This window comes from Pan troglodytes, chromosome 21, assembly GCF_028858775.2.
Source record: "Pan troglodytes isolate AG18354 chromosome 21, NHGRI_mPanTro3-v2.0_pri, whole genome shotgun sequence".
Lineage (NCBI taxonomy): Eukaryota > Metazoa > Chordata > Mammalia > Primates > Hominidae > Pan > Pan troglodytes.
Window position 1 is genome coordinate 28,618,869 of NC_072419.2, and position 11,135 is coordinate 28,630,003.

An 11,135-nucleotide genomic window follows, 5' to 3' on the forward strand; every position below is an offset into this window, starting at 1 on the left:
GCCAGAGGCTTCAGCATCTTGTCTACTAGGTATTTCCACAGGGCTGCTCACAAAAGGGCAGCTTGCTTCTCAGATCAAGATCTGAGAGAGACAGAGAGAGGAGCACAATCCTCTACAACATTATTTGTTTCAGAAATGACATCCCATGACTTCTGCCATATGCATTAGTCACGTAGACCAAGCCCGAAACAATGGGGAAGGGGATGGAACAAGGCTGTGAATTCTAAGAGGCAGGGATCACTGGGCACCATCTCAGAGGCCGCTACCACAAAAATGCCATGATATGACTGAGCTAGCAAGGACTGTGGAGGTCAACTACAAAAATGTGAACTCATGAAGAAAGAGAATGTGTGCTATTCACCTCTTCATTCCCAGCATCTCATGATTGTCACACTGTGGCAGCAGCTGAATAAATTTGGGGTGACGACAGATCTTGTGTTCTACCTCATCATTTCACTGGGAAACCATAGGCGCACTTTGTTAAAGAGTGGCTCATCCGTCTATGGTCACATGAAAGGAAGGACAATTCAGGGTTCTTCTAACCATCCCTGTCCCACAGATCTTCCAAGGAGACAATGTGGTCTCATCATGTCTTCACAATCATTAGTGTAATGATTTCCATATTTCACAGAAAACCCAAAGCAAGGCAAAAGAGCGTGGTTGAGTCACCCCAAGTGACAAAGTCAGTCTTAGGCTTCTGGTTTCAGTCAGTCATCTTTGCTGAGAGGTTGGAGAGCACATACTAGTTAAGACAAATAAATAGTAATTTAAACTTTGAACATGCTTTCTTCTCTTAGCTATGGGAGGGACACATCTTTGGAGAAAAATCAAAGCATGTCAGGAGGGATGTAAAAACATTTTTATTTCTAATAAACAAGTTTATAATGCTTTAAATGCTTTTGGTTTGTAACAAGTTAAAAATGAATGTCTATTTGTTTTTTTTTAAATCTGTCTTCTTTGCAGTGTGATTTCCTTGGTGTTAGAAGAAAAAAAACTGTGCCTTATGAAAATATAGATTAAAAATGTCTAAAGATGTAGTTATTAGACATTTTTCTTCAAATGCAACAATATGTAGTTAATCAAAAGATAATTACGTTTCCTGAAAAATTACTTTTCCTATTAATTCAGTGTTTTTAAAAAGACTTTGTATAGTATGGCCTAATTAAAACAATATACACAGTCTTGCTAGATGCTTTGCCAGAGACATTTCATTGAAGTGGTGACATTTCTATTCAGCTATCATTAGCAGGACTGAGGGGCATCTAGAGTCATTTCACTTTTCCGATTCTAGTGAAGTCTGAAACTAATTTAGGGTTAAACGAAAAAAGCTTCAAAAAAGGCCAAGAACAAGTATAAGCAGCCATGGGCACAGTGGAGCCAGGTTAGAAGGAAGTCCTAAATTTCAGGACAATAATTAGGAACAACCATTTGTCTTCTAGAGATGTTTTGGGAAACCAAGGTCCTATAGCAGAAAAATTTCTTAGGATTCAGATAAAATCCTGAGTCACCTAGGAACAGAATATTCACACCAGCTTTTCTTATAAAAATGAACACTCCTCCCCTATTGCACTCCCACAGCCTCATGCCCACATCAACAGTTGTCCCAAGTATGCCTGTGTCAGCTCAGTTCTTGGGTTCTGGTTGTAGGGCTCCCTGAGTCAAATTATAACTCAGTGGGCTTTACTGATTATTGACTCTCCACAATTTGTGGCCTCAGGTGAGGCCTAACTTGAACTAGAGTCACCACCAGCATATTTTTTAAACAGTCCAAGAAGAGGCTAAAAGCTACAGTATGGGGTGACAAATGGAGGTCTTCTTTAATGACCTTCTAGAGTTTCATTTAACTAGGGGATTTCTCAGTCAGTGGCATGAGATCCGAGAGATTTTTGAAGACAAAGTGTAATTAATAGAGTGGGCCATGGACATAAGAGAGAAAGCAACTTCCCAATTTTGTATACTGTGCACTATTTCTGCATATTTATGATGCTTAAGTTAGAGTGCTGAGTGTCAAATTCATATGTAAAAATTTAAACCACATGACCTGTGAATTGGCAAGTTTTTGAAAGAATTCTGTTTAATGTATTTGAATCTCATATATACTTCAGTTTGAAACTCCTGTTGAGTGTTTATTAGTTCTGTTCAGTAAAGTGTTACATGAAGATAAGTATTAATTTTCCCTGCAAAAAAGTAGCAAAATATAAACTATAGATCAAATACTGGCCAATTTGTCAAAAACATTTTTGTGTAAAAGAACATTAAAGCTTAATAGATGAATTGAACAATATAATTGGTTGAATAGTTTCCTTCAAAATAACATAAACACATATGTTGGTAGGAATCACATGAATAACCAAATATCACATAAAAGCCTTTATAAGATGGGCAAGGTTATGCTATAAATAGTTTAAGATGAGTTTTCCTTTGACGACTCTGTTTTGTTATCTGGTATTAAGTAGTTTTTATTCTGTAACTTTGGGTCTGCTCCCTATTACCAAATATTTATTGTGTTTTCACTTAAAGTAAACTTGACTTTAAAAAGAAATCGTAAGAAGAAAATTTTGTTTTTGTTGGTTTCTTTTTGTAAATGAATATTTACCCAAATCATAGATTCTCTCTTTGAACTACAGAGGCTTCAAGTGGGAGAAATCCTCCAAGCCATGGCATATTTTTATGGTGTAACTATTCACTCAAATGTCTTTCCAAAGTATGTATTATAATAATCATTCACAAATAAATGAATAAACACAAATGCATGCTCATGTAACATGTGTGTATATATTTTGTCCAAGTGTGTGGGACATCTTTTTAAAAAGATTCATGGTTGACTAAGAATGCCCACTTTTTTAGAGCAACTAAAGTTGTAGGCATTTTCTGAGATATAATTTGATTGTCTGACATTCATGATTGCTTCTTTGATGTATTAAATTTGATCTGAAAAATTAAAAAAGACAATAGAATGCTATTCATGAGATGCTCTAATTATGACACATTTACTCAAATGTTTATTAAGCTTATTAAACTAAAATAATTACTGATTACTGTAATACAGCCCACACTAAAATTTTGTGTTTCCTTTAACTCAGCAAATAATTTCTAGAATATTATCCCATGAATACTTGTAGAACTTTGATGGTAATACTGTTTATCTCATCCCTAATTATGGAAGCAAAAAGTGAAAATATAAAGGTCCAAAAATATAGAATTAGTTAGATATTATGTGATAAAAGATAATATTCACAATGCCATATTAAGTAAAAAGTTCGTCGTATATGCATCAAATAACCAAAAGTAGGTTATTTGCAATTCTTGGAATTGATGTATTCAACGTTCATCTAAATCCCAAATGTAAAGAATTGTACCTGCATGTCTATGTGGATATATATGTATACATATATATGGGTAATTATGTGCATTATATACATATATATGTAAAAGTAGTATTTATTGTTAATATTGTAAATATTCCTTAACAAAAATGCAAATATTGCTAATAATGTGAAAATCCATGAATACTTCTGGTAGCACACAGAAAACAAGAAAATGAATGTTTGGCACCACTGGAAAATGATGTTTTGTTACCCAAGAACTTGCTGTCATTATGTTTTCTGAGAGAAAATCAATTTTTGTCTTGTACTTACTTATTTTGACTAAATGCTTCCACTGCTTAAAACTCTCTGTGTTCTGAAGCCATGTCTATCTCTAACGTTGACAGAAGCACAGCATGCAGATCTTCATTGCCTTTCCATGCAGTCACCTTTGCTTTGAAGACATAAGGCAAAAAATAGAGAGAAGCATTTACCTGGGGCCTCAACTACATTAGTCCTAAGGTGGCTGCTTAGGGTCATGTTCTGATTAAGGTGCCCTATATTTATTAACTTGGGTTTTTTTTGGTGTGATATTTGGAGTGTATACTTTAAAGTATACGCATATGGCAGAAGTCTCTTTTGCCCAGGCAGAAGGGTATGCTGTTTATATGTAATACTTAAGCCCATTGGCTAGAGACATTGTTCTTTAATATTTTTCCATATATTTTTATGTCTTCTTTCATCCTTTTATTTTCAATGATTTTTATCTCTGAATATAAAGTGTGTCTCTTATAGACAGCATATAGATGGATCATTTTTTAAAGTACTGTGTGACAAAAATCTAACTTTTGATTGTTTACTCCATTCACATTTAGTTCTATTATTGACATAGTAGGATTTTTATGTGCCATTTCAGTTTTTGTTTTCTATGTCTCATGTAATTTTTATTCCTTTATTCTTCCTTCACTGCTTATTTTTGCATTAAGTGGATGTTTTCTAATGTAGCATTTTAGTTTATCTAATATTTTTTCATTAAAGTTTTGAGGTTTTTTCTTTAAAATAATTCCTCTAGGGTTTACCACATGTATCTTAATTTATCAGAATCACCTTCAGATTTGCACTTTCTTAATTGCAGTTATATATGGAAACATTAAATGGAATAATGATTCCATTAGAGCTTTATTTCATTTACCCCTTTTTTGGTATTATTTTTATATATATCATTACCTCTATTGATATTACAAACCAACAATGCATTGTTATAGTTATTGATTTACCATCTATCCTAACACAGTTTTGCTCCCTGTCACCTCTGTTGTGCTAGTATCGGCAAATATATTATCCATATGTCGCATATTTATATGTGATAAGCCCAAAATTACATTGCACATATACATATTATTTTATACAATTGATTTTAAATAACATACAAGAAATGATAAAATGTGCTTTTATGCTGTTTTATAAAATTACAAAATTATCTTTACCAACGTTCTTTGTGTGTGTGTGTGAATTCAAATTAGTGTCTAGGGTTACTTACTTTTTGTCTGAAGGACTTTCTTCAGTATGTCTTGTAAGATTAATCTGGTAGCAACAAATGATCAGTTTTTATTTATTTTAGAAAGTCTTACTTTACTCTCATTTTCGAAAGATAATGAAACGCAGCTTTGCCGGATGTAGAATTATTGGTTGAATTTTTTGTTTTCGGCACATTGACTGTTTCATCCCACTGCTTTCTGTCTTTCATTGTTTCTGTTGAGAAGTCAGCTGTTAATATTATTGGGGTTCCATCGTAAGTGATGAGCTTTTCTCCTTCTGCATTCAGGGTTTTCTCCTTGCCTTTGACTTTCAGCATTTTTACTATGATGTATCTGTTTGTTGATCTCTTGTGTTTGTCCTAGTTGAATATTCTAGATGTGTGAGTTAGTGTTTCTCAATAAATTTGAGAAGCTTTCTGACAGTGTTTTCTTGAATTTTTTCTTCCTATTTTCTCTCTACACCTTCAGGTATGCCTACATGGTACAGGTGACATTGTCCCATATTTTTCTCAGTCTGCCATCATTTTTCTTTATTCCTTTTTATCTCTGTTCTTCAGCTTGTATAATCTCTATAAATTTATGCTCAAGTTCACCAATTTTCTCTTTTGTCAGTTTAAATCTCTGTTGAATCATCTAGTGAATTTTAAAATTTCAGTTATTATATTTTTCAACTCCAGAATTTCCATTTCATTCTCTTTTATAATTTATTTCTATTTATTAACACAGGTTGAATATCCCTTATCTGAAATGCTTAAGAGCAGAAGTATTTCAGATTTCAGATTTGGGTTGGGTGGATTTTGGAATATTTGCATTATCTGTTGACTGGTTCAGCATTCTTCATCAAAAAATTCAAAATTGAAAATGCCCCAGTGAAACATTCCTTTGAGCATCATGTCAGTGTTCAAAACACTTTGGATTTTAAAGCATTTTAGATTTCAGATTTTCAGATTAGGGATACTCAACCTGTATTATCTTTGATGCAATGTTATCATTATACTTTATGCCTATTATCATGCTTTCTCTTAGTTCTTTGAACATAATTATAATGGCTATTTTGAAGTCTTTTTCTCTTAAATCTGATGTTTTGTCATTCTCACAGACAAATTTATGTTTTCTGCTTTTTTCTGGTATATGGCTCATATTTTTCTGTTTCATTGCATGCCTCATCACTTTCTTTTGGAAGTTGGACAATTTAGATCATATGTATTGCAGCAACTGTGGGTAGTAGCCCTTCCCCAACGCTTAGCTTGTATTGTTATTTGCTTCTTTATGTTTTAGTGAGTGGCTGGATTATTTTAGTGATGTCTGTTTACCTCCAACAGTGGTAAACCTCTAAGGTCGTTTCTCAGGGAGGTGCAGTTTTGAGTATGTCTGTAGTCACTTGGGATGACACTGATATTGGTAGTCTCTTTTCCTGACCAACTCAGATATTAAACTCCACTAATGCTAACTGATTACTCTATTGTTTGCAATGATTCCTGGGGGCATAGGTTGCTCTACATAACAATCCAATCAAGTATGGCTCCTTTGTAAGAAAAGTTTCTAATGTTCTGTGTAATATTTGTTCTAACCCAGAAGGGTTTTTCTAGATGTCTTATTCCTTGTTTCTCTCTGGCAAACCAGTTGGTTAACTGTCTTGGGTGTATTTTTATTAAATACAAGAAAGTTCCCCAAATTGTCTTTCACCACAATATCCACTGTTCTTAAGAGTGACTTTAGGTTTAAATTTCTCCATGCTCTTTTGTAAATAAAGATAGTTCCCTTGGGAAGACAGTAAGAGCTATATATTTTATAGATTATTCATCTTCCCAGGAAAATTCTGAGCCAGTGCTCTGGAGCTGGCAGTAGTGGAAATGGAAATCTTCTCTCCTAGTGATATCCCCACTCTAGGAGCTGAGCACTGGGTGAAGGGGATAGCAGACTGAGGAGGTACTCCTGGCTTCTCTCTCCTAGCATGAATCTACAGCCTTATGAGCCAGATAAAGGGCAGTTTGGGCTTCTGAGTTCTCAGCATACTGTGCCTATGGTCGAGCCTCTTTTCTTTAAGTGGGGCCTGGGCAGATAAGGGGAACCTCCACCTCTTGCCATTACTTGCCTGGAAATTAGCCTCAACAACAAGTAGCTGAGAATAGGATGAGAAATGCTGAAGTCCTAATCATTTTGGGAAACAGGAAGCTCTGTGTTCTTGGCTGTAGCATTTTGGAGAAGGGTCTCTGCCTTGTTAAATTGAGAGGGGAGGAAAGAGGGCAAGGTATTGGTTCATATACCACATGGCCTCACCTTTGTTACTGAATTTTTTTTTTTTTTTTTTTTTTGAGACAGATTCTCAATCTGTTGCCCAGGCTGGAGTGCAACGGCACAGTGGCATGATCTTGGCTCACTGCAACCTCTGCCTCCTGGATTCAAGTGATTTTCCTACCTCAGCCTCCTGAGTAGCTGGGACTACAGGCATGTGCCACCATGCCCAGCCAATTTTTTTTATTTTTTATTTTTTAGTAGAGACGGGGTTTCATTGTGTTAGGCAGGATGGTCTCGATCTCCTAACCTCATGATCTGTGCACCTCAGCCTCCCAAAGTGCTGGGATTACAGGCTTGAGACACCACGCTTAGCCTGCTACTGAATTTTTATAGGTTTTCTTCAATAGATGTTTATTCATTTACTATTTGTCTTTAGGGTTATTTCCAAAAGGTTGTTTTAAAATATTTTTTATTAATTTCCCTGGGGAGTAAATCAGCAGACCTACTCATGCTGTCATGCTAGGCATCAGTTTTCCCTTGCCTTCATTTTTGAAAGATAGTTTAGTTTTGCTGAATACAGGATTTTTAGTTGACAGATTTTTTTCTTCTGGTACTTTCAGTACATTGTCCCACAGCCTTTTTTCTTCCTCACTTCTCATGAGAAGTCATTTTTTAAGCCCACTCATGTTCCATTGTACGTGACTAAAGACAAGTTTTTTTCTCTCCTGTTGTTTTCAAGATTTTGTCTTTGTCTTTGTCCTGAAACATTTTGACTGTAATATATCTATGTTTGGATCTCTTTGTGTTTATCCTACTTGAAGTTTAGATTTGGTGGTGAGCAATTAAAAAAGGCTATTAACTCAGTGAAAATAATGACAACAAAGAAAATAGATGACTACCCAGGAGTTTAACAGAAAGAACCAAAGAAAAATATTTTAAAATAAAAAATAAAAGCCTAGTAAGACTACATTCAGTCCTGGGAATCTGAAGGCTATGTACATGTGCCAGACTGCACTTACCCAGGAGTGAAATGGGACAGTTCCCTGGTTCCCCTCACAGGACTTTGAGACAGGGGTGTTGCCTGCTTGGTCACCCCAGAGCTCAAACCCCTAAGGGGACCATGCAGACAGGCAGGTGCAGAGGCTGGTGTGAGCACTTTTGGGCTCTGGCCCCATGGCAGCATTTAGCATGGGGGTCTGCTACTCTGGAAGCCCAAGTGGGCATGTGTTACAGTGTGCTCTTTCAGCTTTGCTGTCTGCAGATGGCTTGTGTTAATCAACTCAATAGACCCTCTGCCTTATCTCAAGGGCAGGGGGTCAGTTTGACAGCCTTCTACATCCCAAGTCCTTGCCCAGTGTACCAGAAGAATCGGACCACACATGGGCTTGAAGGATGAGTGCAAGATTTTATTAAATGGTGGAAGTGGCTCTCAGTGAGATGGATGGGGAGCCAGAAATGGGGAATGGAGTGGAAGGTGGTCTTCCCCTAGAATCAGGCTGCCCGGCAGCCAGACACTTCTCTGACTGCTCCTGGCTGAACTCCCCTTGGTGCCAGACATCCCTCCTCTTCTCTCTTTCTCTGCTGTGTTGTTTCACTGTAGCTGGTCTGCTGGTCCTGATGTTCAGCCACTTGTTTGTGTGCCTGCTGAGGTCTCAGGTTTATATGGGGCAGGATGGAGGGGGCATGGCAGGCCAAAAGGCAACTTTTTGGGTGCAAAACCAGAAATTCCTGTCTTTATTTGGGGCTGCAGATTTTCAGGCTTGAGGGTGGGGCCTTTGCTGGGGATCCACCCTCTTCTACCCAATATTTCCCTATCTTCTGTCTGTATTAGGAGCAACCAGATTCAGCACTAGAAAGCTGCCATTGTCTGGCTAAATGTGGAGTGGACTTGAAAGCATTCCCCAAACTATACACAGATTTATCAACAAAGGGCTGAGGTCTTACAAACTTAAAGGGCAACTCTGACCAATAAGTATCTCAAGTCTTGGTTGTGTAGATTAATGTTTTTCATCATACATTAGACATTTTCAATCATTACTTCCTCAAACATACTTTCTATCTTATTTTGCTCCTCCCTCTCCTTCTGATACTCCCATTATGTGTCTGTTGGTATGCTTAATGATTTTCATAGCTCTCTGAAGAGTTTTGCATTTTTCGTCATTCTCTCATTCTGTTATTCAGATTGTAAATCTCTAATCATCTGTCTTCAAGTTTGCTGATTCCCTTTTTTGCCGGTTGAAATGTACTGTTGAGCACCTCTAGTAAACTTTTCATATCAGATATTGTGTTTCTCAATTCCAGGATTCCTATTTGTTTTGGAAGTAGTTTCTATTCTCTACTGGTATTGTCTATTTGATAAATCATTGCATCAAACCACCATTAATCCTCTAAAAATAGCTTCTAAAGAAACCTTTGATCTTATTTATAATAGCTGCTTTAAAATTTTTGTTTGCCACATCCAATATCTGGATTCTCTGAAAGGCAGCTTTTATTACTCACTTTTTTTTTTCTGTATACTGATCACACTGTCTTGCGTCTTTAGCATGTCTCATTTGTTGTTGTTTTTGTTGTTGAAAACTGGACATTTTAGATAATACATTGTGGCAACTCTGGATCTTAATTAATTAGTGCCTCCTTCTATCAGAGGCATGTTGATGTTGGTAGGTTTTGTTAGTTTATTTGTATAGTGGTTTGCCTGAACTAAATTTGTAAATTCTACTTCCTCCAAAGTGTTGCCTCTGATGTCACTGCTCAATCTTTTCTTCTTTGTTTTTATTATTTATTTATTTATTTTGAGATTTTTTTTTATTATACTTTAAGTTCTAGGGTACAGGTGCGCAACATGCAGGTGTGTTACATATGTATACATGTGCCACGTTGCTGTGCTGCACCCATTAACTCGTCATTTACATTAGGTATTCCTCCTAATGCTACCCCTCCCCACTACCCCCACTGCATGACAAACCCCGGTGTGTGATATTCCCCTTCCTGTGTCCAAGTGTTCTCATTGTTCAATTCCCACCTGTGAGTGAGAACATTTGGTGTTTGGTTTTTTGTCCTTGTGATAGTTTGCTAAGAACGATGGCTTTCAGCTTCACCCATGTCCCTACAAAGGACATGAACTCATCGTTTTTTATGACTGCATAGTTTTCCATGGTGTACATGTGCCACATTTTGTTTGTTTTTATTTTTTAAGCTTGCCTCCTGGAAGCCACCATTTGCCCAGCGTAGTTGAGTGTTCATTCAAATATTGGTCAGAATTAGTGCCCTTTAAGTTTGTACAACTTTGGCCCTTTGTTGATGAATATGTGTATAGTTTCAAGTTCACCCCACATTTTAACAGATGCTAGTAGCTTTCAAGTGCTCCATCTGGCTGCTCCTGGGTGAGTGCAGCCTAGCGCATATACACAGCTTTCAGAACCTCAGGGCTCAATATAGTCTTAGCAGTCTTTTTATTTCTTTTTTTATTTTTTTTTCCAACTCTGTTTCTTTCTGTTAAACTTCTGGCTGGTCAGCTATTTTCTTAGAACTCTACTGATGAGTTTTTAGACTTTTCTTAATTGCTCACCGCTAAGATCTCTATTATTTTCCACAATGCCTTGAGACCTGAGTTTCTCCAGATAATATCAGCCCTTCTCTCAGATCTGTAGAGCTTCCAGTGTTCCCATCTTGCCCCTCCCTCTGGGAAGAATCTCTAGCGCTCTACTGTACCAGAACTGGAGGTGGAGATGGTGGTCTTCTTCCAGATGTATACCTTTAGCTTATAAGTGGGAGCTGGGAGTAAGTATAGTAGCTTGTGGTATTCTCAGCTTGCCCCTCTCTGAGGGGAGCCTATAACATACAAGTAGAAACTGTGGACAGGCAGTAATCAGGGCCTGGTATTCTTGGCCTAAAAAGCCTTAGATAGACCCTCCACCAAATAAGTGGAAGTGGGTGGGAGAAATGAGGCCCAGTTCTTGACTGCACCTCCCAGAACAGAGAGGAAAAGAGGTGCCAGCAGCTTGCCCCTCTTGGGGTGAAGCCGTAGCCTTATGACTGTGTCCTGGGAGTAAAA